The sequence below is a fragment of the Alligator mississippiensis genome, chromosome 4 (genome assembly GCF_030867095.1).
Source record: "Alligator mississippiensis isolate rAllMis1 chromosome 4, rAllMis1, whole genome shotgun sequence".
Taxonomy (NCBI): Eukaryota; Metazoa; Chordata; order Crocodylia; family Alligatoridae; genus Alligator; species Alligator mississippiensis.
The window spans coordinates 118,712,668-118,734,917 of NC_081827.1; the positions used below are offsets into that span (position 1 = coordinate 118,712,668).

The following is a 22,250-nucleotide window of genomic DNA, read 5'->3' on the forward strand; positions in this document are numbered from 1 at the left end:
TGACCAGGGTGCAAAACATTCGCTTTGAGCTGTAAGCTGTAGACGTGCAGTGAATTTTTTGGCTGGGTTAGAGGAACACTGTCAACTCCAATTTGACTCCAAGTTTGAATTTTGTGTAAACAAGTTTTTGTAAAACACTAGACCAAAATAAATATTTCCATGATTTTGAAGAATTAATTCCCACTAAAAGTGTGTTATTTTTAACCAACTGAACACGCCCCTGCTGTACAAGCAACTCAAATACATCAGTGCTGAAAACGCAATGGTGAAGAGAACCAGAATTAAACTGATTTCATGGATTTGCATGTTTTCTTCACTTTGTGCAAACGAACATCAGAGCTAGTAAATAAGTGAACGTAGTTTTTTTCTACAATTTTAAAAACGTAGCATGTGAAAAAATTATATCAAATAATCATCTGTCAACCAAGGGTCCTTTACAGCTCCACTTTAAATTACTAAACTGAAGCTTAACATTTGTCCACAACTTCACTGAGAGCTTCTGAACTTCCCCACATCCAGGCTTTGCCAGGGACAGCACAGAGCTCCCCCCCCCCCACCTTTTTTTTTTTTTTTTTTTTTTTTTTTTTACAGCAGGCAAAAAATACCGTAGAAGCCTCAACTGGAGAGCAAAACCTGGGACGAGCAGGGAGGGTTGCAGCCAAGCCAGCCGCTCCTCTTACCACTCACTTTATGATTTCAGTTTACTTTGCGTGTGGCCAGTCAATGACACTCGGGGGAGGGGGGGGGGGGGTTGCACCTTACAGACTAGCTAACGTACGTCTGTATGTGTGCACCTACATACGGAGAGGCTGGGAGGTGGATTAAGTGAGCCTCAGCTTCCAAAAGCTTGTGATGCATATCACACACACACACACACACACACACACACACACACAGTACTCCGGCTGGCTCACCGCAAGGTGCCGATGGCCCCGGCGGCGAGGCTGCCCGGGTTCCCCACGCCTGCAGGCGGCCGGGCGGGAAGGGACCCCGCGGGCCCCCCCGTCCCACTAGCCTCCCTCCGGGCAGTGCCTGCGCTCTTCGCCCGTCCCATCCCGTCTCACCTGCCGCTTCCCTCCCTCGGCCGCCGCTCTCCCCAGCAGGCAGGCAGGAGAGCTCGCCCCGCGCCCGCCCGGGAGCAGGGGGGGGAGGAGCAGCCGCCGCTGCCGCGCGCCCGGGCGCCCCCGCCAGCTCCTCACCGCCTTAAAGCGCGACGCACCGCTCACGGCCCCAGGCCTGGAAGCAGCTCCCCCGCCGGCCGCGCCCGCGGGGTCCGACTCGCATGGAGCGTCGAATGGTACCTACCTCCTCTCCCCCCGCCAGCGAGGGGTCGTGGTACGCTCCGAACGCGGATACAAGAAGGGCCGGCCGCCATTGGCCGCGCCCGGCCGAGGGGCGGGGGGAAGAGAGAGAGCCGGCCAATAGGAGGCATGGAAGGGAGATCCGAAAAAGAGCGCAGTGAGGCGCCGCAGGGCGGCGTTAAAGGGCGCGCGCCAGTCCCGCAGGTGACAGCGGGGAGAGGAGCCAGAGCGAGGCGTGAGAGCGGCTCGGCAGCTTCTAGCGGCCCGCGGGCAGTAGTGCCTCCCCTCTGAACAGCTGGAACTACACCCTAGAGCAACAGCTCACAAGTGCCCCTGGGGATGGTCCCTAGCTTTCCTAAAGCACTGGGGGCGCGAGAGGAAGGATGGTTGTGCTGAGGACTGAGCGAGACCTCACTGATGCTAGAGGCAGGGACGGGACATCACTGATGCCATTCATTCAGGATGCAAGTACTTCCCTTTATGGAGTACAGGCTTGGAACAACAGGGTCCGCTGTCTTAAAACACAGCCTGCACTGCAAAACCAGAGCAGGAGCTAAGCTGTAGGCTCCAAGGGTTTTCCTTGGTGTCCGAAGGCTGGGGATTGCTCGATGAAGCTGTGGGCCAGACAGAAAGAAGGAGCAGGAGCAGACAAACATAGGGAAGGAAGCCAGGGAAGCCCTTGTAGGGTGAAGAGGATGCTTTGGGTGAAAGGCTTGCTAGAAAGAGGCTAGTAACTAGGAGTCAAGGATGTCACCTGCTGTTCGATTCTGGCTTTGCTCAGGGAAACAGGCCACTGCCTGCATTCACTGTACATTGCATAGTGCTGAAATGCCTGGCCTCATCGCCACTTTCTCCTCCTAATAAAAATATTTTGCAATCTAAAATGTAAAAATACTTTGGTACTGATTAACCCCTTAGATCAAACAAAGTAAAGAGAATTACTGACAGGGCAGGGAAAAATCACAAGATCCTATTCTTGACAAGGAGTGCTCTGGGGAGTGTCAGCATTCAGAGTTTAAGGTGCCACCATTTAGCTTTCCCACTGGAAGTGACACAATTCAACTGCCCCTTTTTTATTTTCACCTGCCACTGCCCTCCCAAAACCACACACATGCCTCCAACCTAAGCTACACAGAACTTTAACTTTCCAAATAGAAGTGCTACGGAGCCAGGAGGAAGTTTGCTGTGGATTTTACATAAAAGGCACTCAGCTACTACAATAACAGGCTGTCTCTAAAAGAGTTAGGTACATAGATACCATTCAAGAGAGGTAAACAACATAAACTGCAAAGAATTCACTGCATGTCTAACAAAATTGTTGCTATGCTGTAAAGTGACAAAATATCAGCCAGTCACATTCATGATTCCTACATTACTAGCAATATCCCCATATGACAACAGATGGAGGAAGCTCTTTAGCTGATCCATGCTCGGCTGTCTACCGTCCTTAAGTGATCAGACTGCCACAAGTGTATAAATTAGAGCCACTGTTTACAATTGCCCAAGAGCTGCAGCATGCTGACTCAGCTTACATGTTGAAAAACATGGCAAAGACAAATTTGTCCTTACCCAAGCAAATCTGCATATTCATACACATACTGTCATTTGATCAGTGTAAGAGCTTGATTCACACTGGTTATAGATGTGGCTCTTTGCAGTGAGGCAGCAGCTTGTGTTAGTAATGATAGCTTAGTCAAGATGACCATTCCTGAAAAGACACTGCCCTCTTAAAGTACAAGACCAATCTAGCTAGATCAGATTATTTAAAAGGTATAGGCAGATGGGGTAATGGCTTACACATGGGAGAGACTGCTTAGACATTAAATAATTCTGTCAGAAGCCAACACATACTGTTATCTTCACTGATTAATCAATGGGTGAATGTTCGTTCTGCACCTGAACAGCCAGGAAGGGGGTTCTCTGTCTAACAGCAGTCTCTGTAAAATACTAAGACCCAAAAGATTTCCACAAGTGGGCAAAGCTGCCACCTGTACTCCAACAAACAGCTTCTCAAATCCAGTTATACATCTTCTGACATTTTTCTTTATGAGGGCACATAAAGGTTAATGATATGTCAGAGTTATTTGCATCATTATCTCTTCAAAACCTGGCAAGATTTTTCACACTATTTTATGAGAGCAAAGGTCTAAACTAATTACACTTGGTTAAACAAAACTGCTCCACTTCCCTTACATCTCTGTTAAAGCAATGGGCAGAAATAAAAACTGCAATTTACCCTAAAATACAGTAAAGGATCTGAAAAATATTTAAGATTTCCTTCTGGTGACCTTCCAGAACCCACCTCTTGCCAGGTGCCTGACCCATTTTTGTGGAAATGTAATCTCAATTAACAGGAACAGCAAATTATAATTTCTAAGTGTCTCTCTCTCAGAATTTCCACATATTGGGGGGGGGGGGGTTTAAGCAAGTGAAAAGCTAGTAAGTGAAAAGCTAATTTTTAAAGAGGGAGGGCACTAGGGATACTGTATCACCCAGGTAATTAATGCTCCAAAGTCATGCTCATGGGCTAAAACAACAACCAACTCAAACTGATAAATGTTGCACCTTAAGAGAAAGATATACAGAATCCAACCTCAACTGAGAGCCAGAAAGTGATAGGAAGTCACTTAGATCCATACCTACTTAAAAGAGTTTTAATCATCAGCATAATCTGCTTCAAAAATATTGTGCATTTGAATTTGTTCATAAGATTCACTGTCATTTATTTATGGTTGTTGCTGTGCCAATTCACTTCCCTCACAGCCACTTGTGATGGCTTCTCTGTTGTAGACCAGGGAAACACACTACCACCCAATGTGTGTGAGAGTTCATACTTCCCAACTTTTATGGTCTTACTCTTTTAAAAAGTCTTTTGAATATTATCACTATTAGCCTCATATTCACTCTCTTTTCTTCTCTTATGTCCTGTGGACATTCCTTCCAAATTTTTGGAACAACAGAAGAAAAGGTTCATGCTGCATGAATATTCACACAGAGCAGACAAGATCAGTAAAGTCCATAGTTATTTACATTACTAAAGAATCTCAACGCTTTGGTTTTAGGAGCTCTCTGTAATCTGTCTGTTTTCGCTTTTATTTCTGTTTTTAGACCAGTCAATAGGCTTTGTCTGAAGCATTTTTAAATGCTAAGTTTTATAAATAGCATTTAATGCAATAAAATATTCATTAAAATGAACTGGTGCCTGCCTATTCACATTCAGAAAGAGGAAATTATTGATTGATTAACAATATATATTAAGGGCCTGATTTTCCTTTCATACCAGGTTAACCCCACTGTTTTCTAATTTACACCAGCGTACATAAGTCTGGCACATTACTAAATAAGCACAAGGAGTAAGTATTATGTGATAAGAGCACACTCCACTCCCTGACCTGCATTGGTACTAGAGGGTGCTATGAGATACTGATCACAGTGGCCTGGCACAGTACCTGCCATACAAATCGCAAGGAGTAGGCAGTGTTGAGAGGTTTTTAGGCATTTTATATTTGTGTCACAGCTACTGAAAGATTAGAAGTAGCTGTTAAAGCAGAGACAGGATAAGACAGCCACATAAAACACTGAACCTATCTGTTGTTAAGCAGATCTATCATCTGATGGCATCTAGCATGAAGCAGAATTGCCACCCCCATGGTACAATAGTTCTTCTTAAGTGCCACTGAATTAAAATTGATACCATCTCAATTTAACTGGGTTGTACTTGATAGAGTACGTTGCCCAATATTACAAAGGTGACACAGCAGCTTAAGTGACTTGGCAGACAGCTTGCTATAAATCAAAGAAGTTTGCACACAGATCAACACTGTGGGATCTGAACCTTAAGGTACAGATGAAACCAAAGGAGGCCATGTGGTCTACCCTCACAAACTCTTACAGCTACTGCCTTCTGTGCCAGCTAAGGTGGTTGGTCATCAGGTAGCGTGCGTGGTCCAGATCAGGGGGAAACAGAATGATTGAACAACATGCTAAATTGACTTTTGAAGAAATGCTACATGCCTAGGCAACTGGTAGGGGGTGCACAGGGGTGCACGTGCCCCTCCTGATGGGGCCAGTGGCCCCCCCCCGATGGTCAAAATTGATGCTGTTGGTAGGGCTGGTGCCCCCCGCCCCCCCAACAGGGCCACCGCCATCAACGGTTTATGCGGGTGCACCCCCAGATTCAGGAGGCACCAGTCACTCATGGCTACACGCATGCCGCTTGTACCCGAAAGGCCTATGATATAATGCAGAAGACACCAAATATCTGGCCTGCCCAGGAATGGAGAGAGCTACTCATTGTTTAAGCGTTTTATTAAAGTACTGCAACATTAATAAATTATGTTATGATTCTGTCCCTTTCTCCCTCAAACACAAGAACAAAATAAAAAAGCCAGATCTGGAACATTATTATGTGCATTAGGCTGAAGCAGAATAGCACACAAGTTTCCAGGAACGCTTTCTGAAAAGAAAACAAGCACTATTCTAATCTATTTTAAATTAATTTAGAAACAAATTTAAGTTATTCACTCACCAAGAACAAATAGTTACTTTAGCAATTTGAGAGAGGAAAAAGCCAGGTCAGCAGATTCCATAACATTAAAGTTTTCATCTTTAGTTTTATTCTGAGCCTTTAACAAAGCTAGTTCCAAACCATAAATAGCGGGAAACAGTCTTCCTGGCTCTACATGCAGACATACCTACCTGGTGCCCTGAGTGCTCATGGCTTTTTCAAGCACCAGCAACCAAATGTGGATGAAGCAGGAAAAGTTGGAGTGGGTTGCTAGGTTTGTATTGTTCCTGGTTTGTCCACGCGTAACAGAACATAACAATTGCTGCTGTCTTTTTGAAAGGGCTGCAAACGGACATGTGTCCATACCCTCTGACAAGCTGCCAGCCAGTTTCACTGCTGCTACTGAAGATTGTAGGGACCCTGGGAAACTCAGAAAACACTTGCTAAATTCACTTTGCTATTGCAGAAACATGCAAGTAGCCACTGAGCCTGGAATAAAGCTGTTCTTCAAACAATTACAAGCAACGGCTGGTAGAAGGATAGAAGATTAATCAAAAACCTTATGCAGGGTCCTGGGGAGAAGGTAAAATAATCCAGATGGGTCTAGATTCAGAATTCATTTACTTTATATTCCTAATGGATTGGCTCTTTTTATATACTTGAATTACTGCAAGAGCACCCAAACCCATAAGGTAGCTGCTTTTAACAAAACAAAATAAACATGCAGAAACTGAATCATATTTATGAGAGGAAAATCCACATCATCAGCACTCTACAAGCCAGTTGATACACAGAACATGTAAGCACAGCATCCCCTAGTAGAGGAAGAGCAAAGATTAATGCAACTAGATGCGTCTTGGTCAAAACAAGTGAGGGAAAGAAAACAAGGCTAACTAGGTCATGCAGAGTACTTTACAGGCTATAGTAAAGTTGTACAAACTGTGGCATTTGGGGCTGTAAAATTCAAATGTTTTTGTTTGTTATTATTTTGCTTTCATGGCAACTGCTTTGTCACCTTGAATTGGGCTGTAGAACAAGATGTATTCCCAAACATAGCAGTGCTGATAACTGTGGGGAAGTAACCAGAAATGTTTTAGATTTTTAAGCATGTCTGATACTTTTTTTTCACTTATCCATGGTAGCGCTCTGTTAGGAAAGACCTCCAAGAAGCAGCAGCAGTGGAAGAAGCAGCAGTGCTAGTTTTGTCAAGACTTTCAAGTGCGTACAGGTGGAAAGGCTGTCTTTTGGACTTCAAAAGCAACAGCCACAGGCAATCAGCATGAAACTTATGTTTTATCGAAGGCCCACCCCTCTATCAATGGGGTCATAAACAGGACCTAGAAAATAGATGAGGCCACTTTATATTGAGGGGATTTGTTGATCCTGAGAGTTTAGAGCTATGTGCCATCAAGTTCTAAGGGTGTGTGGGTTGTTTCTAATTTGTGCGTGACTTCATCGATGACTGTTTCATTAAAGTATTGCTTTAAGCACCTTATATCTTCTTCTCCCACAGCCCAGAACATCTGTTAAACATTTTAGCTGATAAACTCTGTGGGACTAGGGCCATTTCTTCCTATATATTTATGAAGTGCTTGGCATGCTGGCATTAATCCTGCAAAGAAGTGAATCCATCTGCTCATGTCGATTCAGCACAGGGGGCTGGGGGGGGGAGGGGGGGATGTACAGGGTCCGGGGATCTTACACCTGCACCTCCAGAAATGTAATATAAATCTTATCCAGTGCACTGAATGTCCCGATGGAAACTATGTAAGAGAAACCAAACAACAACTGTGCACCGGGATGAACGCACACCAAAAGTCTATCAGACAAAAATACCCAATTACTTGTGGGTGCACATTTCTCACAGGACAACCACTCTCTCTCCATTCTCTCAGTTCTAATTGTCAAAGGGAATTTACAAAACACCTTTCATAGACAAGCCTACAAACTTAACTTCATAAATCTACTGGATACAAAAAAACCATGGACTAAATATAGACATTGGATTTATGACACATTATAACCTGCCTGTTGCCCAATAACCCAGGTAACCTCTCTACATTTTACCAGCTCCATTCTATCACTAGTCATTCCCCTCTTTTGTGTTAATGGGTGAGAGAAGGGTAGGTAAAAAGTAACTCCCATCCCCGCCACAGACCTTTATTCGCATATTGGCTTAAGCTTCTATTCCACCCGAGAGTACACAAACTCCAGCAGACTTTCCCTACACCTGAAGAGTGGTTGTGCCCAAAACCTTGTAAAGAACAATTTTTCCAACTATTTAGTTGGTCTAATAAAAGGTTTTACATTTACCCAAAGAACCTTGTCTGCCTGGGGGTCTACTGACTACAGAAACATCTAGTACTGAGGAATTTCTGATTGTAGGATCATTTCCCAGAGTGGAGAAAGCTCCAATGCTTGCAGTACTTAAAACAGACTGGACAAAGCAGAATGCAGCATAGGGATCGATCTTGCTCTGGTTGTTGCCGGGGTGAGCAGAAGAACAAATAATTTGTTTCTGATTTCTCTTCTGCTGTACTAGTCCAGAACCTCATGCCAGCACTCATACAGGCACATCTTATCTTTGTTGCACACTGAGGGGGTGTATTCTGCCTTCACTATGTGAAGAACATACACATGGGACTCTTATTAGCCTTAGCAGGAACCATGTTCATAAATTTCCCTTTTGTGGCTAGATTGAGCAGACCAGGTAGTATCTGTATCTCCTGCTAGACTGGATCAAGTGCCTTCAGAGGTTGAGGGCTGCTCTTTCCGAGTTAAAAAATAGTCTCTCTACCTTCAGCTACAAAAGCCACCCAGGCTCTGAGCATCTTCTATCAGGCTAAACCCCTGTTGGCAGCAGAACGCAATCCTAGCCCAATAGCTTTAATAAGATTACTGCTACAGATGCCCCAGTGTTGCCGTCTAGCCAAGGAACAGACAAACACCAAATTTAGTGCGGGGGGGGGGGGAGGGGGGGGGGAATCCCCTTAGTTTTCATCTGAACAGTCTGCAGTATGAGAAGGATTTCAGGACTGCAGTGCACTCATTCTCTTCGTTGTCTTTTCTTTCTGTCCCCACAAAAGCCTGGTGTCCCTCTAACATACCTCCAGATTGTATTATTTGCATTTTTTTTTTTTTAATTTTAAATCCAAAATGCAGTTCCACACTACAGGGCTCTTTACAGATCCATACATTCAGCAATAGAGGAGTCTCTCCTGCAGTTTTCCTGTGTGCATGTCTACTCTCCACATGTAGATGTTATGTATAAGAAAACCAGCATGCTATGCTGGAGTAGCAGGGAATCAATGCAGCATAGCAGTAATCCTAGCTGAGGTATCTTTTTAGCTCACTGCAGCCAACACAGCTTTGGAGTCACAGCAAGTTACCCTGAATGTGAATCAGCTGCAACTTCGTGCACTCCTTCCAGTTATAAATTCTGTGATGGCAAGAGAAACAAATATATTTACATAGCTGTGGCTGGAAGTGTGAATGCAAATGCTCATGATAAGGTCTTTGGATCCTGCTAAATTATTGGCAGGAAGCATAAATCCTGGAACCAATTTGCTGGCATTTAGATCACGCAGCTCCTGGTGCAAATCCTAGTAACTGATTTGCTAGTATATGGAACTGGTTTAGAGGCTGGGGAGCAAAAACCTGGGAAAGTGTGTTGGCATGTCAGTTCTGCAGAACTTTAGTAGCTAGAAACATACACTTAGCTATGGTACTTTTGTTGCATATTATGTGAGGCATATTAAGAGAGACAGGTAACAAAGGAAAATGCTTCCCCTGGAAAAACAAAACAACCCCCCCTCCCCAATTCCTTCCCCCGCAAAAAGCCCAGCATCTTGCAGTTAATATAGACAATAAAACTTGTTTGACTCTGAATATGTAAAATGTGGACTGGATCAATACTCACAGACCAGGGCTGTAAAGGAAGGTCTCTCTTAATATATGAAATTCCTTCCTGACAAGTGCTCACAATTCAGCAGCGTATATTGTGGCGAATTTCCAAAGCAGGGTCCCCTCGACCTCAAACTGTGATTGTGCACAGGCTCATCTTTGGAAACCATGCACTCATACTTTTGCTCCCTGTGCCTCTGGGGGCACAGAATAAAACCAAGGTGAAAAGAAAATGGGATATAGTTTGTGCATCTCCTTCTGTAAGCCTTTCCCACAGCATCTCCTTTGGGTCTCCTGGAGACAGTATGAGGATGGTGCTGGCTGCTGCTTCATCACTGTTGTCATAGCAACAGAGATGTGGTCTCGGTGGCATGGTAACACAGAGGCAGTAGTAGGACAGAAAATGTTGGTTGGCCTCTCTTTAGAGGCTCCTTCAGACCATGGCAACCTATACATGGTTTTTTAAAGTCTATTTTTCTAGAAACCAAGTTTTTGGCTTTGGTGACTCCACTGGTGAGGCTCTAGAATGACATAACCCTGAGAAAGCTAATCATGTCCTTTGAGAAATCTAGTGTCATGTGAAAACCTTCCTGTGGAAAACATCTTAGCTGCAACACAAATGTGTAAGTGCCTAAAGAAACGTAGCAGGAAGGGGATTGCAGTTTTGGCTCCCTGAGCGAGACAAAAAGCAGATTTGACATTTGTGATACTAACAAACAATACTCAGAGCAAGGATATTTCCTGCCAGTAGCATCTCTGTGACCCACAGAGTGGGAAGCAGGGTAAGCTGTGTCTACAGCAACAGAGGATCTACACCATCGAGAGTAAGCAGGGTTTATTTGCTTCTGTTCCTTAAACTGAAGTCTTGCACTTGCTCTTTCAGTACCCTAAAAGACCCATTTCCTACCTGTTCTAAATGCGTCCATTACAGAAATTACATAAATATTACCAATAAGTCTAATGTCAATGTTCACAGAATCACCAGCTGGCAGAACCCAAGACTACAACAGCTGTGAACTATGCCGTCACTTTCTAAACTAGGGGTAGGCAATGCTTTTTGGCCGGACTGCTGAAAAAACCACAATATCTACCTTGGAAGGTGTAGCCGGCCCATGGAGCCCCGTCTGCTTGCAGCAGGGCTTGCAGCCTCCCAGCTGCCTGCTCAGAGCAGCCTTGGCTCCGTGGCTAGCAGCAGCTGCTTAGAGCCTGGGCTGGCAGTGGTGCCGAGCAAAATGGCCTTGCGTGCCATGCTCAGCACGCATGCCGGAGGTTGCTGACCCATGTTCTAAATCATGCTCTACACAGCATCCCTTGCTGAGAAAAACTGGGATGGCAGGAGCTGACTTTATTTTGCAGGACAAGGAATAATCCTGAGTACCAGGCTTATCTGAATTCTGGAAAGCAAATCCTTGGACAATGATTGTGCCCCCCCCCCCCTTTTTTTTTTTTTGTTTGCAAGTTAGACTACCCTTTTTATCTTGTGTTCTTTTTAAAACTGTAATGAAGTCTATGATACTCCCCTAATTATTTTTTCTTGAGGCTGACTGCTTCTTCTAGTGTACCAGAGTTCTTCTCTCAGGACACTAGTAACAAGCGCTGCTTTGTATGCATCTAGGTGACAGGAACAAGAGCAAGGAACAAACAAACAAACCCTACATGTTTGCTCTCCTTTGACGAACCTCCCTCCCCTCGTGCCTGTGTCAAATTATTTGTACTCTCCATCTTTCCCAGGCTGTAGTCAGCAGCTCAGCTCCCTGGAGGAAGGGAGTCTCACAATGCCAATTGGAGACTGTCATTACAAGCGGTCAAACAGCCTGGAGCATAACAGGTTGGTTTTACTCAGAATGGCACCTTCAATCAGAAGGAATGAAAAATTGCAAGTCACCCTCTCCTCCCATCCCAAAACCAGTAGATAAAAAAAATAGGAAAATTGGGCTTTGTTTAAGTGTAGGATTCAATCTTCTAGTTTTTTTCCCAATGGCTACTACTTCATATTTATAAAAAAAATAATCTTAAACATTTTATGCACTTGCATGATTCTAAGACGGGGAACTTCAAGAAAAACAAAATTGCTGGTGTTGGCAACACTGAGTTCTCTCTGCCAAGCAACTCCATTCCCTCAGGACTGGTCCTAGTGGACCTGAAGTCCCCTATGAAGCAAATTGACTGCTTTGCTACTATTATCCTAGAGGGCTGCTCAGTGGTTTGTGTAAAATGAGTGGTTGGTCTGCGCTCAGTTCTTTGGAGACACATCATGAAAATCCACACCAGGACTAGAATAGACACAATTCTTGTTGGTAGCTGCAAAGGGGACCAGAAAAGGAATGCAGACTGAACTACCCTTGCACCCTCAGGAGGAAGAATGGTGGTTTTATGTACAATTCAATTCAATTTGGTTTAATTTACTGATCTTCTGAAGAACATAGGAGCTGCGTTGTTGGAAAAGGTTTACTGCCTCTGTGAATGTACAGACTTTCTAAATATGGCTGCTACCTCCCTAAAACTGTCTTAAGCAGGGAGAGGGTCTCAGGATTTACAAAGGCTGTAGGGCTGCTGTTTGAGATTGGTGTTGCAGGCCAGGTTCAACCACATGACACTGTTTCCTTTTGCTGCTGCATCTTCTAGTAGCTGGTCTGGAGGTGTTTAATGGGATCACAAAACCTCCTCAGCTCCATCATTCATCAAGGAGGGTATAAAAATGACAGCAGCTAATGGGTAGCAGCCCGTTTCTCATCAGCTACCTCATCAGCATGATTTCACAAGCCAAATGCTGTAGTGGCTGAAGAACTGGAAGTGACACTCAGACCATTAGATTCAGAACAGCACAAAAAGAATTTGTCTATGCTTGTCCACTCCCCTAGCCACAAACAAAAGTACAGAACTACAGCAAATGTACATTCATAGAACTAGTACACAAATTGCCCACACACAGCTGGAGGGCTGCAATCACCAGACCATCTATCAATCTCTCTTCCTGTTTTTTTCACCTTGGCATTAGGAAGCAGCAAGAGCTCAAACATGAGGTTTCATTTGAATGGAGTTTGTTTAGGACTGGAGACATTAGTAAATATTTTTTAGAAAATAAATGGGGTGGGAAATATTATGTGCTCAAAGGTAAGAGATGGGAAGCAGGATGTGGTGAGAGTCATGAAGAGTAAAGGATTGTATGGTCTGGGCTCTGGTCAGAAAACAGGGTAAGAGGAAAAGGTATTTGACTAGGAAAGCAGAGTGCCTCTAATGGGAATGCATCTAGATGCCTAAATCACAAAAATTAGGCTTAAAGCTGGAAAAGACCTATTAATTCTTTTTACCAATGCAGATGTATTCAAATTAATTTATCAAGCAACATGTTTACTCCTTGGCTGTTTCTAAAGTATATTTCATCTTATATATAAGCATCAAACTAAATTATGACAAAGTATTTCAATATATTGCATCTATTTTACCTTCACTTACATTTACTTCACTTATAATTCACTTACTAAATTGTTAATTCCTTTAAAAAAAATTGCAAAAGTTTGTTTGGCAAGATCTGTTGTCTTTGCTCTTGATACCACTAGCCTGTTTCACCATTATTTTTCTTTTACTGTGTGTTACATTCCTGTCCTAAGGTTTAAAGTTAAGAGGTAAAAGGGGGGGGGGAGGGTTAACTCCCAGGATCACTCTTCTTTCCTTTCTTGAAGACTAGGATGCTCACATTTATCCTTCTTCCCTATATGAAAAGCCTCTACAATGCTATTCTCCATAACATTTCAACATTAATTCTGTAGGAATTTTAAGCACATTAACAATCCACCAGCACTGTAGAATGTTTTATCATCTGGATCCCATGATTTGTATAACTTATTTTCTTCAGTCACTTCCTGACTTTCATAACTATGTTTATAAGGTACTTATTACTTCCTACTTGTCTAAACGTTTTATTTAGTGCCCTTGTTACAGGCACATTCTAAAAAGGAGTTTAGGAGCTCAGCAATTTTATTAATATAAATCATTCCACCTACTTTTCTCTCTCATTCCTACTTCTCATTTATCATTGGACTTTCCATGACTTCATCAGGAGCTTTACCCAAATAAGGCTGGAATAAAAACTTCAAGGATTGGTCCTATGTCTGTAACTAGGGAATGTGATAAAGAATTGTATGCATGGGGCAAGTTAATGGGGTGCATATCTATGGAGTAGGGGGAATTTTCAAGGGGGTCATGGAAGGATGTATGAAATCAGCAGGATACAAGAGAGCTGGGAAAGCAGGATGAAACATGGTCTATTACCTAGGGAGGGACAGAGAGAGAGAGCACTTGTGTGCCATTACATTTATGTTAACTCTGATTTTTCAGTTTTAAACAATAGGAGAGTGGGATTCTCTCTCCCTCTTTCTCTCTGTCTTCAGGCAGCTGTGCAAATATTTTATCATGTGACTCTGAAAGCACAACACTGAAAGCCTCTGAATTGTGCCAAGAGGAAAAATGCACTGAAACAAAAGGCTAAAGCTTGGGCTAGACCCAGCTGCCAGGATCCTCCCTCCGCAGCACAGTTAGAAGGGGAAGAGAGAAGCTTTACAGCTCTCACCGTTCACAGTGAGGGTCACCCTATAGGCAGAGATCTCACATCCTCCCTTCCATGAAGGAATGTGGCAGAATAGCAAAGCAATTATCTGTCAGCTAAGTCACTACTTTCTTGAATAGAGTTGGCTTTATCTGCAGCATTATCTGTATGTATTGGTCTGGTTAAAGTTATCCAGTTCCTAGGCTGCAGGTACAATGAAGAACCGATTTACAGTAGACACATGTGGCACATTAAGCTCTTTAAGGAGTTTACCTTATGTACAGAGTACATAAGCTGTCTGCAGCTAGTTAAAAGGAATAAATTAGCTGTAGTGACTGGGAATCAGGTGAATGCTGGTTCTCCACAGAAAAACCCTCAAGTCCTCACTTCTGATGGATACATAAGCCTATTAACAAATCAATTCAGAGAGATTCTGCTCTTTCCTTTCCATGCAGATATACAAGGGTTCATTCATCACAGTAGCTAGTCTCCAACAGCAGCTGATGCTGGATTCTCCACAGGAAATTAAGTGCAAATTCCCTATAATGGGCCCAATTCTGCAATTTATCGCTATTCAGGAGGGAAAGAGAAGTTGAGACATGCTAGGTACATTTACACATGCAATTAGGGTAAAGAAATATTTCTCCTAGGAGCATTTACGCATGCACATGGGACTGCAGCACACTGACCCAGGGCAGAACAGTCCTAGGCTGGCAGTGGGTCTTGGGGTTCAGCCCAGGGCTCCTGGTGGCAGCAGAGGAACAGGCTGGGGCATAAGGGTGCTACAGCGCCCCTGCATTGTAGCACCCTCATGCCCCAACCAGCCCCGTCATCATCTACACGCGTGTTGCAGCAGCGTAAATTACTCTACCATATAATAATTGTCATGGACAGTATTATCCTATGCTGGAGTTAATTAATTTACTGAGTCCTAATATGGGCGAACATCTAGACAGTGATGCTTTACTGCAGAGCTAATTAGTCAACTCCACAATAAAGCACATTTAGATGCACCCACTGATCATTATTTTATGCCTGAATCATTAACTTGGTGTTCCTTATAATTTCTAGTCAAGCCAGTACAATAGTCAATGCTATTTGAATAAAACACATAGTCTTCTCTAGAATAATACTATGCTATGAATCATATGAAAGAAGATTTTTCACCCTGTCCTGTAACAGGAAATTCCACCTGTAGTTATTCAAATGGATATCTACCATATCTTAAATTAATTCAAAACTGAGGAAGAGCTCTCAATGAGTAAACAGCCATTTCCATCCTTCTTCATACAGAATTTCATGTTAATAATTTTAATTCCATTTTTCTTGCATTACCTATATTAATTAGTGAACATTTGTACCATGCTTTGCATGGGTGCAGCACTATGTAAATGCTAGGTATTGTTTATTTATTAGACTATCATTTCTGTTGTTGTTGCTCTCTGGGTGTTTCCCTTTTTCCTGCAGTCTCTTTAAGCAAAAGCCAGCAATGCCCCCAGCTTCAGGCCAACCTAAACAGGTAGGCACATTTGGGTTCATCATCACTGTATTGTGGCTGCCAAGGGTTTCGGGACTCCAGTCCCTTGCCCTATCTAGTGTTTAAAAATGTAGTAAAGGTCTTGTGTCCAATACTGATTTAACAGCACTGCCATCCTGCAGCCAGGCTCAAATTCCAACCTCACTGCAGCTATCCACTTACAGCAACTGCACCTTAGTGATAACAGATGAGGCTCTACTTACTCAGTGTGACAGTGGTTGCAGTCCTTTCTCTGAAAGCACACTCCCAGCTAATCCAGTCCTGAAAAACTGTAACTACTGATTCTAACAGGAAATTTTTTGCAGCTACTGGGATCCAGATTATGTCAAATGGGCCAGTAAGTGGAGCCAGCTTTGACTCCCTTGAGAACTGACTGTAATAATATCCAGAAAGATGAAGAAGAGTGGCTAAAACAGATCTTGCAGGTAGAGAGATCTGTCCTCTGTTCCAAACTTTGCTACTGACATATATGGCCTAGGGAAGGCCATGGAGACCTACATTTTCAAAAGTGTACATTAATTTTGGGTGCCCCTATCGTTGGTTGCTCAACCCTAGACACCTACGGCATTTACACACATGCAGACAGGCTGTCCCGATGCGCTACAAATCAGTGTCAGAGCAGACTTGATTAATTCAGTCTGCTGGAACACAGAAATGAACACACTCCAGCAGCCTCCAGCATCATGTGTATCCCTGAGCTGAATAAATGGCAGCCGAGTGCTTTGAACTAAAGCTTGAAAAATCTTTAGTTCGAAGTGCCCCACTGCCATTTTTTCAGTGCCACGATGATGACACACATGACAGTCAGGCACTTTGAATTGGTGTGGCTCACTAATTAAAGTGCCTGTTCCCTGCCTCAGTCTGGATTTTCTGAGATGCTGAGCACCCAAGACTCTAAATGGAGTCAGTGTGCTCCATGTTTATTGTCTCCTCAGATCAGAAGTGCTCAACTTACAAGGAAAAAAAAGGCATTTTATTTTTACTTGGGGGGTGGGGTAAGATGGGAGAGGTTTGTTTGTTTGTTTAATTCTGCTCAGAACATAAAAATTCAAGCTCAGTTATTTCCCCTTTTTCATAATAACAACTAATAAAACCACCAGGCCCTCAATGATGTTGTCACTGTATTTACACAAGTATAACTGGAAAGTAATAAGCTATTCTGTTGATACTACACAAAATGGAAGAGAACCCCCATCCCCTTTTCCTTATCTGCATGGACTCTTCAGGTGTTATAGCATCAAAATTCTTTGTCTCTCTAAACTCAGCAGATTTTCCAATGAATACGCACCTGGGAAGCAGATCTGAATTAAATGGTTCCTCCTCAGTTTGCTTTAGCTACATCCAGAGTTTCTGAAGAGGGCCTAATGCTCAAATAGATTGCAGCAGTGAATTATACGCCAGACAGGATAAACACTCTTAAAAGCTGCTTTCTTCCTAGCCTTGCTCATAGCCACTAGCACAAAATTACTTGCCAACTGAAAAGGCATAGGGGAGTGATGGAGGAGGAGCTCTAGTTTTCAGGAGGGTAGATGCTGCTATATACAAGGTTTCTTGCACAAGAAAGAAGTCAGACAGAATATATTCACTCCAATCCGTCCCATCCCACAATGCTTCATTCCTTACTTATCTACAGGGTATAAGCAGATTCAGGCATGGTTTTGTAAGGGATGAAGATGGGTTTCTTTGAACCTTTTCCATTCTGGCTCTTACAGTCCTCAAAACAGTGTTGCTAATGGAGACAGCTGGCTGGTCAGGATGGCAAAGGGCCTGTAAGCCTTCTCCAGATGGAGACCCACAGCAAATCCTCTCCCTTGGAGGTACATAAAGTAAGGCAGACGACCAAATGTAATCACCAATGCTGCAAAACGTGGGGTGTTTTGGTAAGCCAGCAGCTGAAGAGCAGAGATTGGCAGAGAAGGGAAAGAGCAATAAAAGACAGATAGACAAGAGGGACACAAATGAATAGTGAAAAGCAAGAGTGAAAGGGAGGGAGTTAAGAACACCTAACTGAGAGGACAGGTATAAAAACCAAACCCCGAGCGTCCTCCCCGAGCTGTGATCTCAACTGCTGTTTAACACAAAAACCCAAAAGAAGGGGTTGTACATTCATGCAGGGGCTCACAATAGCATTGGAGCCTTCTACATGTGAATGTTTGTGCGTATAAGCAAGAGGACAACAGGACATCCATATGTCAGCAAAGGCAGTACAACTGAAGCCCACATGTGGCAGGGAGAATACCAATGTCAATGCTGAAGTCTGGGTATGCCAGCAAGCGTGTAGTACTGCCAGCCTCAAGAACCACAAAACACTGGGATCAACTTAAAACATCAAGAGCTTTTGTTTTGTTTTTCCTAAATATTAATTGTGGATACCTTTTTATTTGCTATGTTGCTTTAAGGCTTCACTCACTTAGTGTTTTTAAGTTTCACCCACAATCTGGAAGTCCAGAATTAATTCTTCCTTTCTTTCCTTCTTCCTGTCCTTTTTACAGACAGCTAATCTTGCACAGATTCATGTCGGTCACTATGGGCTTCATGAAAAATAACAAATACTGTGAGGCTTATGATAAAATTGCAAAAGTTGCCTACAGTGGTGTAGGTCAGTGTCCAAAGGGGGAACATCAAGGTTGGTATGGGTTTCTGACAGGCATGTCTACAGTAAATATTGTGTTGAGGAATGTGTATATTTGCTTATAGCATGGGCCCATGCCTATGTGTGGCAAAATCTCAGTGAGTGCTAGGTAAGTATTCTGCTTATAGAAGCTTAAAATGATGACTGTTCCTCACCATCCTGATTGACAGATGTCTTTGCTGGATATAAGCATTAGATGAAGACTTTGATGCAAGGCATGGCTAAAGTCTGATGTCCCAAAGCAGTTTCTAAAAGCTCCTTTCACACAGCCTGATTCCCCACTGGAGTAAAGGGGACAAAGCAGTAGGAAGGCTGTTCTTAAGAGGAAAGAGATTGGGCAGAAGGTAGAGACAATAAATGACAGCATCCTCTTCTCCTCTTTCACCAAGCAAGGAGAGAGAGCAGGGTGCAGATTCTCCTTGTCTGTGGCCACAATCACACTGCATGATCCAGAAATCAGCTTCTTCTGGCTCATTAACCCAGGCTGCTGCTCTGTACAGAGATCAATGTATCGTCTATTAGGAAGAAGCTTCTCAGCTCTGCAGCATTTTACCCACTGATGGTTCACATGATGTTTATAGGCATATCCATCAGCATAACAGCATGAAACAATTCTCTGGGGGTTGGGATAAGCGAATCTCCCCCACTTAATCTCTATTATGGATCTGGATTTCTGTACAGGATTAACTATTGAAACCACTGAATCCTACACACAGGCAGCTATTGTTCATGGGTATTGATAATCTTTACGATTTAGTTATAGGATGGTTGGACTCTTTTCAATGTGAATTGCTTTTTCAAGGAATACAGCTTTGTCAATCCCGCATGTGAATCTGCCCCCCCCAAAATGGGAGGAAGCCTGCCAGCATACCATAGCATCTCTTACTGACCTCCATAACTCAGCCAACGAGGCAGGGGAGGGGAGGGGAGGTTCAGTCCTCATAGTGCTATACCCCATGAGAGGAAAGAAACGGCACAGAAAAAAAACTTAAGTTGAGAGGAAGAATGAAGCCATATCATTCATTACAACACTACACTATATTTCCTTCAGAGGATTTTTGGGAGGTTAGAGGGAAATTCTTAGTGTTTCACAAAACAAAACAGCCTGAAAGCTACTGCTGTACCACTTTAAAACAATTTCAGACACTCTAAGCAGAGGCAGGCTCAAGAGATTCCTCTTCTCCCTGAAATCATCCAGGGATATAAAAAGATGACCAGGACACCAGATGAGTCAGGATGGCAGAGGTCCCTCTTCCTGGCTTGCAAGTTTCCTGTTGTGGGTAGGCCTGGATTTTCTAACGGTAGGTTAATTGTTATAGCTGAGCACCAACATAAGATTACAGCACATTTGGGAAACAAATGTTTCAGGCCTTTGCTTGAGCAGGGATTGAGGAACAAATTCTGTTCACTTTACACTGACATGCAAAGATGTTCAATGGCTGTAATGGCACTGCTCATGTAATGTATTTAGAATTATAATTAATTTAATTCAGTAAGAGCCATCTTGAGTCAGTCTCTTTGGGGACTCAAAGTTCCTTGATCCCATCTCTGAAAATGACCTCATCTATATTTGAATTTCCTTGGGTGATCACAGCTCACCAGAGCACAAACCTTTCAAAGACACTTAGAACAAGGCTATTGATAAGGAAGCTAACTGTGCAAAAGGAATGTTAAATGCCACTTAAACTTGAATGTGAGGAATACAGAGTTCAAGTGTTAACATGGGTGAGTGTTCTTGAACATGAATAGTGCTTGTGAGCTATTTAAGGTTCTGTCTCCAATCTCCAAAGACGTCACCAGTCATATTCCATTCTCTCTATTCACCTCACCATGACCTTCCTCAACATTTTTCAGGGACATTGATCACTTAGTTTTTCATTCCCAAAATCAGCTCATCATGCTCCTTTCCCAATGCACACTTAGTTTTCCTCTGCTGGGTGGCCTGCTAGTATCCCTTCACCACTACACTGAATGATGAATTTGAAGGTACATCCTACACTGAAATGCAGGACCAAGGGTATCAATTTCTGGCAGAATCCTTTCAACTTCTCCTCTTCACCCTCCTCCAAATTTTAAGCAAAGCTCTCAACATGGGGTTGTTAGAACTATTTTTTTAACCAAAATAGTAGCAGTAAATTTTATTACTGAAATTAAGTTATCATGTATGATAATTAATAATGCTTATCACTAGTCTTATTTACTATGACTACTACAAATATTATTCCTTTGCTCTTTACTTGGGTCTTTCATCTTGAAGCATTAAAAAAAAATATTAGCCAAGTCATAAATTGACCAGTCCTTCTGTGACATATGGGAGACAGCACCATTCCCAACTTATTACCTGAAATTTGAGACACAGAGGGCCTGTCTACACAAGATGCTAAATGCGCAGTAGACTATTTCTACTGCACATTAGCACAGCAGGCAAAAAACATGCTATTAGTTTACGTGGCACTAATGCGCTGTAGGAGACATGTGGCAGTGCCACTGTGCAGTAGTGCCGATTAAGGCGCATTGTATCTGTTATTACAGGTACTAGACTTAATGTGGCGCATTAATGAACACGCAGATGTGCCCAGAGATATCAGATTTTACGGGTTTAGCTAACTGCAGGAGTTCTCCAACCAATCAGCTTCATATCTAAGGAGGTTTGGTCTAATTTTCACATCTGAAATTGATCTAATCCAAGCAGGCTTGGAATTACCTGTTTTTTGGCCAAACTTGCCCGATTTAGACAGAATGAAAGTAAGTGTGTCTGTGTGTGTCTGTTTAAAAGGTTTACCTGAATTATTTAAAAAGGTCTAGACATCTCTTTGACTGGCCAAAAAATGCATGAAAACAAAATTTGTGCAGCCTATGCTAAGGCTTAAAAGCATGTTAATTAAACCATATTTGCCAACACATTTTGAAACTGGAAAGCAGCCCTTTTAGGGATCCACCATTTGAAAGGCAGACGGATATAGACCGAAGCAGTTTGGAGTTCCAAAAAGTTCCAGAGGCCTTGACATTTAAGCAAGTCAGACTGCCACTGAAATCACAGCAAGTCACTCTTCAGAGATAAGCATTATGAAAACTTACAGTTGGATCCACCTTAGATAATTTCAACTACAAAAAAAACTGACTGAATTTTTTTTTTAATAGATGAAGAAAAGAGAGCAGTGTTTCCCAAATTGTGGGTGGTGACCCCAAATGGGGTCGCAACATCAATGGATGGGGTCAAGAGGGTAAGGGGCTGTGGGTTGGGACTTAGGGGCCATCCTGAGGAAATGGGGTTATAAATAGGGTCATGATGAGGAAAAGTTTGGGAAGCGCTGGACTACAGACTTACCCTGCCTTAAACAGATGGCCCTCCTGGCTCAGGCTTCACTTAAAGCTGTAAAAAACTCAGGGAAGGCAGCAGTCGGGTTTCTCCTAGCTTCCCTTCTCTTAGTGCTGAAAAGTAAACAAGTAGATGCAAATACCCATAGACTAATTAGAAACCTAATCTCAGTTTCTTCTGCATCCCGCATTGCTTTGACACCTTCTGAATGAGCCGAAAGAAACAGGGAAGAAAAGGAAGAAAGTGGGAGAGAACCAATATGCAAGAGTAAATTCACTATGCAAATTCATTTTACACATACTTCCTCAAAGTTTTCAATGCAACTGCAAAAAACTAGAGTAAGATCCATCGGTGACTGGTGCCTCCCAAGTCTGGAGGGACACCAGATCACCTGATCCCCCAGCAGCCAACTCACCATCCAGGGGCAATAGGGGGTCCCCCAGTGGCCAATTGCTGAGCCAGGGGCAAAACCAGAAGTGCACTTCCACCGATACTTCTGGTTTTG

At 43.1% G+C, this 22,250-nt stretch overlaps 1 protein-coding gene across 2 annotated transcripts in view; it reads right to left on the reverse strand.

The window, feature by feature from the left end:
- MICAL3 (microtubule associated monooxygenase, calponin and LIM domain containing 3) overlaps window positions 1–22,250 on the reverse strand; it is a 261,969-nt gene that overhangs the window by 233,614 nt on the left and 6,105 nt on the right. The window contains exon 1 of one of the 2 annotated variants that reach the window (XM_059726524.1): window positions 1,065–1,141. The exons of the other annotated variant lie outside the window; for it this stretch is intronic. The gene's annotated coding sequence lies outside the window, so the exon portion shown is untranslated. Of the gene's footprint in view, window positions 1–1,064; window positions 1,142–22,250 lie in introns of those variants that run through there. 2 annotated transcript variants of the gene reach the window in all.